Raw genomic sequence first — 7,500 nt, forward strand, 5'->3', positions numbered from 1 at the left:
ACAACTAATATATCTGTTTCTAGTATACTGTAAGACAAAAGCCTCAGACATGTCATTTCATGTCTTGGTTTTTCTGACTCAATATAATTAGATCATTATATTTTGTAGTCCTCCATATACCTGAAGTGCTCTGTAGAAAGATTTTCACGTTTTTTTATTTTAAATCAAACAAGATATTTTCGTTAACTGGAATAGTGATAAAAGAATGAGACATAAATTGTATAAAAGAAAATCTAGAGTGAGACTACTCATTCATGGAATCATGCTTCACAATGCAAGTTTTTTCTATGGAGATTGTAATATCGAAGAGTAAAGGAAATGGAATATAGTACTCCAAATGACCTATGTTTGAATCCAGCTAATGAATACCTTGTCTTGGCTTCACTCAAATATCAAATAGTTCCAGGTTGGAATGATCCAGGGAAGGTGTTTCATGCTGCCGCTCGGGAGAGATTTCTTTTCTGGAGAGATAGTGAGAATCTAGGATCTAATATTGACGGTCTAAGACGAGCACCGGAGGGGAAGGCCATTCTTTTTGAAAATAATGAGAATGTTTGATAAATAAATGATTAAAGAATGAAAGAAAGGACCACAAATGATAAAGTATGAAATAGGGAAAAAAAAATGGCGGGAAGGGGGAGGCCCCACAGGTTGCAGGGAGCGAGGGGAAGGCACACCCTGGCTGGCAAGAGTGGGGGAGGCCTGCCCGGGCTGGCGGCAGGGGGGGAGGCCCGCCCGGGCTGACGGGAGGGGGGGGAGGCCCGCCCGGGCTGGCGGGAGGTTGGAGGCCCGCCCGGGCTGGCGGGAGGGGGGGAGGCCCGCTCAGGGTTCCGTGAGGGGGGGAGGCCCGCCCGTGCTGACGGGAGGAGGGGAGGCCCGCCCGGGCTGGCGGGAGGGGGGGCGGCCTTCCGGGCTGGCGGGAGGGAGGGGAGGCCCTCCCGGGCAGGCGGGAAGCGGGCAGCCCCGCCGAGCCAACAATATAGAATTGCTGTATCTAGCTTATTTCTGGGCTCGAACCTGTGCCGCCCAGTGAATAAGCTCCATTTAGCACTTATTCTTAGGTAATTTACTGCTAAATATACCAGAGAAAAAATGTAAAGGAGTGCTAGGTTAACTAGCTCGCTCACCTATTGGTGTCGGTATAAAATTGGGCGTATATTCCAGAGGTCCCGCACTATTTAGATTAATCCACGACAGAGAACCCCAATAGAGGAGAGCCGTTCAACCTCACTCGGTACTACTACAATGCATCCGCTCAGAACCCAACTCCTTTTAGCACAACGTTCAAAGTAACCCGCTTTTTTTCTGGTGCTCTCGCTTTTGGATATTTTCTAGTGAATTATGGCTTCTTCGTCGGTTTCCCAGGAGACACCGTCTAAGTTAAGTACCAAGCTGGATTTTACTGTGTTTTGAGCAACCTAGATCGTTTAATATTTATATTATAGGAGTTTATTCTCTTCGTTCATACCGATCTTGCTTGATTTCACTACAGTTGGTACTCCTGTTTTTGAGAGCTTTTAATTTTCACTTGCGGTGTTACTATGTGTATTATTTTTTTATCAAATATTATTTGTTATTGTGAATATTCATTATTTAGCGTTTAGAATCCTCGTGGTTCAAATTTTGGGCCGATATCATTTACGTATCGCTATGGCTGCCGACCGTGCTAAGGCGGCAATGTTATTTTAGCCATCAGGTGTGTCTTTTGTGATTTAATTATTTATGTTGCATGCCTTGCCCAAAAATTTTCAATGTGTTTATTCATATATTTAACGCTATTATTATTATTATAATGAATATTTGTGCCATTACTCCGTTTGATCTGTCTGATTGGGGATCGTCAGTTGGTAGCCCTGCTGCCTCGTATCACGTGATCCTCCCCCACGCTCCCCCTCTAGCTAGGTGGGAGGCTAGGCTTCTCCCCCCTCCACTAAGGGACCGTTGCCTTCCCTCCTTTTAGAGGGGGTAGTTAAGTGTTTATGGACTTTGTCCTCCGGGTGGCCCGGCGGTTTAGTCTCTGTCTAGTCTGGTTGGCCACCGGTCTACAGAGTTGGATCCCGGTGTACCCTATTTTATATTCACTTTTCATTCTGGCTTATGTTATACGAAACCCTCCGGGTTCGATTGGCAGTTCTTAGTTACAGTTCCGCCCCCCTATTATTTTATAACATTTCCTATGATGATTATATATGACAGATCACTACCCCGGAGTCCCTAAAGGAATTGGTATTGAATATACCTTTATTTCCCGGCCCGGGGTCTACCCCACCCCGGGAAATCAGACACTATGTGTCTTAATTCCTTGTTTTTGCATCCTTTTTTATGCTCCCGGCTTGACCGGAATGGATGGCTATACTTTAGTTTCAAGTTAGACTTATGTTTAGGCCCGGGACCCCCGGTCCCGCCCCTATGTAAGAATATTATAGTTAAGCTCTAACCTTGCGTTAGACCTATGTTAGGCCCGGGTCCTCCGGACCCGCCCCTAAAAAAAAAAAAAAAAAAAAAAAAAAAAAAAAAAAAAAAAAAAAAAAAAAAAAAAAAAAAAAAAAAAAAAAAAAAAAATTATTTTATTTTTTTTTTTTTTTTTACAGTCTAATCTTGTGTTAGACCTATTTTAGGCCCTACTTAAAAGAATAGTATAGTTAAACTCTATTCTTGTGTTAGACCTATGTTAGGCCACTTATAGAATAGTAGTTAGGCTCTAATCTTGTGTTAGACCTATGTTAGGCCCGGGTCCTCCAGACCCGCCCCTAATTAAGAGAATTACAGTTTCTCATATACTATTCTTTTTACAGATGGTGCATTGTCTGACGCCGGCCTGTGCAGCTGTTCTGCACCAGCCTTGTGGCCACTCCGTCTGCCGATCTCACGCCCCTTGTGGGGTTCAACTGGAAGACGTTGTGGTATGGCACCCGGATAACTGTGTGATTTGCTTCGACCTCATCACTACCCTTGGTTCTGACTCGGTGAGTCCCGTTGGCTATATTGCCTTCTTATTTTATTTACTATTAGTAAGATATCTATGGTCTTGAAGGATCATTGGGAGTTTCCCTTTTATAATTCCCACTATTATTTCAGGCATCCCCGGAGCAAAAGTCTGCGGCTCGGGCCACACTGAAGGTGTGGGTTGGTGGTTTTGCCCGGAATGTAAAGTCTAAGCGGCCGTACGTCCTATCTGAGGACTACTGCACCATGGTTTACCCCAACGCCAAGTCTTCAGCTGCTGTGGCTAGGCATGTGGCAGCTCCCATCATTGCCCACATTGATGCCACTATAACGGGTCTCATCGACCCAGAGCAAGATCCATCGGACGCCCCCGGAGGTCTGGAGGACAATGTTGCCTCCATGAACCTGGACGTCGAACCAATGTTGCTAGACGAGCCGGATACAGGTAGGGTGGTAAGTGAGGCAGGTGTGTCCGGCGCTGAGATTCCTATCCTCAGCCCCGCTCTTTCTTCTTCTTCTGATCGCTCTTCCTTTCTTGGATTTTCTGGGGACCGTGATTCGTCTCAACGTTCATACCCGGTTCCCCCTAAGGATAAGTCTACTTCAAGGACCTTACCCAAAGCTCGCAAGCCTCACAAGACTTCTCATAGCTCTAAACCTGGTACAAACCCGTCTTCAAAGACCTCTGGTTCCTCCTCTAAGTCTCACGACCCGGGAGTTCCTTCCGCCCCTCCTGCTGCTAGCCCGGGCCTTTCCGAATCAGCTATGCTTCGCATCGTGTCGGAGATGCAGGAAAAGTTGGTTTCGGAGATGCAGTCGAGGATGGACACGATGTTCTCTAACTTCGGTCAGAGAATTGGGGCTTTAGAGCAAGGAGCTCCGGAGAGAGTCCAAAGCTCTCTCATACCGGATGCCTCTAAGCTCCCGCCGTTTGCCAAGAACAACCCCTGGCGGATGGCTCTTCATTCCCCGTTCTCAGACGGAATGTTGACTCTGGAGGGCCTTGGCACTCGCCCTCTAGAGGACTTTGAATTCTTTCCTCCGGGTCTGGCATTTCCATTTCATGGTTATGCCAGACTTACCGAGGAAGCTTTAGTCCGATTAGACAAGGTCCCCAAAGAGACGGTCATCTTCCCGAAGGAGCAAGCCCAATCTGTTTGGGCCAGATTTTTGAATGACATCGGCTGCACTAACACCATGCTGACGCCTCATAAAAGCTCCTTTACGATGTTCTTAATGGACAAGAACACCTTGACTCCATGCGTCAATAAGGTGGCAGAGCTTGCCTTTCAATATGCTCTGGAGGAGAAGCCCTTGCCTCCCATCCGAGAGGTGGATCCAATCTCCCTCCTTCTTCCCTCAGGTATTGAGTGTTGGGACAACGTCCATACCACCTTTACCTCCGGCAAGCTTGCAGCAGACTGTGCCTCAGTCTTGTTTAGTGAGAAGCTTCCCCGTCTCCCGGAATCTCTCATTAAACAGGAATATGATTCCCGCCTACGTGTTGGCCGTACTCTAAACCTGGCCACATCCACGGAGTCGATAGCCTTGACTTACGATACGGAGAGTATTTTTAAGTCTCTCAACAAGGCTACGCTACAGTCGTTATATTATGACTTATATGACTTTGCTACTGCTAAACGCAGATGTCGCAAGCATGTTCTAGCTGAGGCGACGATTAGGCATGAACCTAATAAACTCATCCGGTCCTCCTGTTGGGGTTCAAATCTCTTCCCCGAGGATCTCGTAGAGGAAGTCTTGGCGGAGGCCACTAGGGTTAATCAGAGCCTTAAAGCCCGTTGGGGTTTGACCCCTAAACGCAAGTATGACCCCGCAAATTATCAAGCCCGGGGTAGGAAGAAGCTTAGACCATATACCTCCACCCAGTTCAGGCAACAACAGAGTGCTTCATCCAACTTCCGGCTGCCTCTTCCTCCATCTTCTGTTGCCCCTGCACAGCCTTCCACCTCTCGGGCTCCTTCGGATGACTATGTCACCGTTCTGCTACCTAAGAGCCAGCTTTCTGGTGCCTCCGCCACTTCCCCTGCCTTTAACCAGTCCTACGAGGCTCATAGCTCTTCCCAGAGTTATGGTAGAGGTAGAGGCTACCACCGTGGCTCTAACCAGAACAAAGGCAGGGGAAGAGCCTTTCGCAGAGGAAAGAACTTCCGAGGCGGACGTGGAGGCAACTCCTCAAACCAATACTGAGGTGCAGCAGGTAGGGGGGAGGCTCTATGCCTTCCGCAACAAATGGAGGTTCAGTCCCTGGGCGTTCAGTATCATCTCCAAGGGACTAGGGTGGAGTTGGATTCAAGGACCTCCTCCTCCGAACAAATTTCGTCAACATTCCACTCCGGACCTGGTCGAATTTGTCCAGGAACTTTTACAAAAGAATGCCATACAAGAAACGAAACATCTGAAGTTTCAAGGTCGGCTGTTCAGTGTTCCGAAGAAGGATTCAGACAAGAGAAGAGTGATTCTAGATCTATCCCTTCTCAACTTGTCCATTCAATGCGACAAGTTTCGAATGCTTACCGTCTCGCAGGTGCGGACCTTACTTCCCCGTGGGGCCGTCACCACCTCTATCGATCTTACAGACGCCTACTATCACGTCCCGATAGCGAGACACTTCCGTCCGTACCTAGGCTTTCGCTTAGGGGACAAAAGTTACTCCTTCAAGGTGATGCCTTTCGGGCTCAACATTGCCCCAAGGATCTTCACAAAGCTAGCAGAAGTCGCTGTTCAGGAACTCAGGAATCAAGGGATTCAAGTAGTAGCCTATCTGGACGACTGGCTCATTTGGTCAGACACCTCCCAAAATTGCCTAAAAGCCACTCACAAAGTCATCCATTATCTTCAATCTCTAGGCTTCCAGATCAACTTCAAGAAGTCCCGTCTTCTTCCAAAATCGAAGTTCCAATGGCTCGGCCTGCAATGGGATCTTATATCTCATACTCTGTGTCTTCCCAGACCCAAGAGGTTAGAGATTGCAAGAAACACCAAACGCTTTCTCAAAGACAAAGTAAGTTCCAGACGGCTTCAAGAGAAGATTCTGGGTTCCCTTCAGTTTGCCTCAGTGACGGATCTTCTTCTGAAGGCAAAATTGAAAGATATCAATCGTGTCTGGCGTTCGAGGGCGAACCGGAAGCTCCGGGACAGGAAAGTCCGCCTTCCTCCCATTCTACGGGAAAGACTTCTTCCTTGGACAAGAGCAAACAGTCTGTCAAAGTCAGTTCCCCTTCGATTTCCGCCCCCGGAATTAATCATTCACACAGACGCATCCCTATCAGGTTGGGGCGGCTATTCTCAGCTCAAGAAAGTTCAAGGTCTTTGGACTCCCTTGTTCCGCCATTTTCACATCAATGTGCTAGAGGCCATGGCAGTTCTTCTAACCCTGAAACGTCTCGCTCTTCCCAAGAAACAACACCTTCGTCTGGTCCTCGACAGCGAAGTGGTGGTCCGCTGCCTCAACAGAGGCGGGTCAAAGTCAGGGCCTCTGAACCATGTTCTAATAGCCATATTCTCCCTAGCAGCCTCGAACCGTTGGCATCTTTCAGCTGTCCACCTGGCGGGAGTCCGGAATGTAGTGGCAGACGCCCTGTCCCGGACCTCCCCTCTAGAATCGGAATGGTCACTCGATCTAAAGTCATTTCGGTGGATTCTCTCTCAGGTTCCCGGTCTCCAAGTGGACCTCTTCGCCACGGAATCCAACCACAAATTGAGAGTATATGTGGCTCCCAATCTAGACCCTCAGGCTTACGCCACAGACGCCATGTCACAGAATTGGGACAACTGGGAAAAGATTTATCTCTTTCCCCCGGTGAATCTTTTGCTGAAAGTTCTAGACAAACTGAGATCCTTCAAGGGACAAGTAGCCTTGGTCGCACCCAACTGGCCCAAGAGCAACTGGTATCCTCTCCTGCGGGAGTTGAGACTATACCCTCACCCGATACCCAATCCGGTTCTGTCTCAGATAGTACAAACACGCGTTGTGTACGCTTTCTCAAACATTCAGAGCGCCCTAACTTTATGGACTTTATGAAGTTTGCGGCTATGCATGGTGCCAATATTGATCCTCAAAACACCTTGTTCCTAGAATCAGATAAACGGGATTCCACCATCCGTCAGTATGACTCTGCAGTTAAAAAGTTGGCAAAATTTTTAATAGACTCAGACGTGAACTGTATGAACTTGAACCTTACAGTCACTTTCTTTAGATCTTTATTAGAATCAGGTCTGGCAGCCAATACTATCACCACTATTAAATCGGCTCTGAAAAAGATCTTCCTAGTGGGTTTTAACATAGACTTAACCGACTCTTTGTTAGCTTCAATTCCGAAAGCTTGTGCCAGACTGAAACCGGTTACTCGTCCTACCCCGGTGACCTGGTTCCTTAATGACGTACTCAAATTGGCTTCTGATACCATTAACAGTTCTTGTGATTACATGCCCCTTCTCAGGAAAACACTTTTCCTAGTGAGCTTGGCTTCCGGGGCAAGAATTTCTGAATTGGCAGCCTTGTCGAGAGACCCGGGTCATATTGACTTTCTGCCT

At 47.6% G+C, this 7,500-nt stretch overlaps 1 protein-coding gene across 1 annotated transcript in view; it reads right to left on the reverse strand.

Annotated features, from left to right (window-relative positions):
* LOC137632980 (uncharacterized) overlaps positions 1-7,500 on the reverse strand; it is a 17,618-nt gene that overhangs the window by 7,042 nt on the left and 3,076 nt on the right. The window lies entirely within an intron of this gene.

The sequence above is a fragment of the Palaemon carinicauda genome, chromosome 3 (assembly GCF_036898095.1).
Source record: "Palaemon carinicauda isolate YSFRI2023 chromosome 3, ASM3689809v2, whole genome shotgun sequence".
Lineage (NCBI taxonomy): Eukaryota > Metazoa > Arthropoda > Malacostraca > Decapoda > Palaemonidae > Palaemon > Palaemon carinicauda.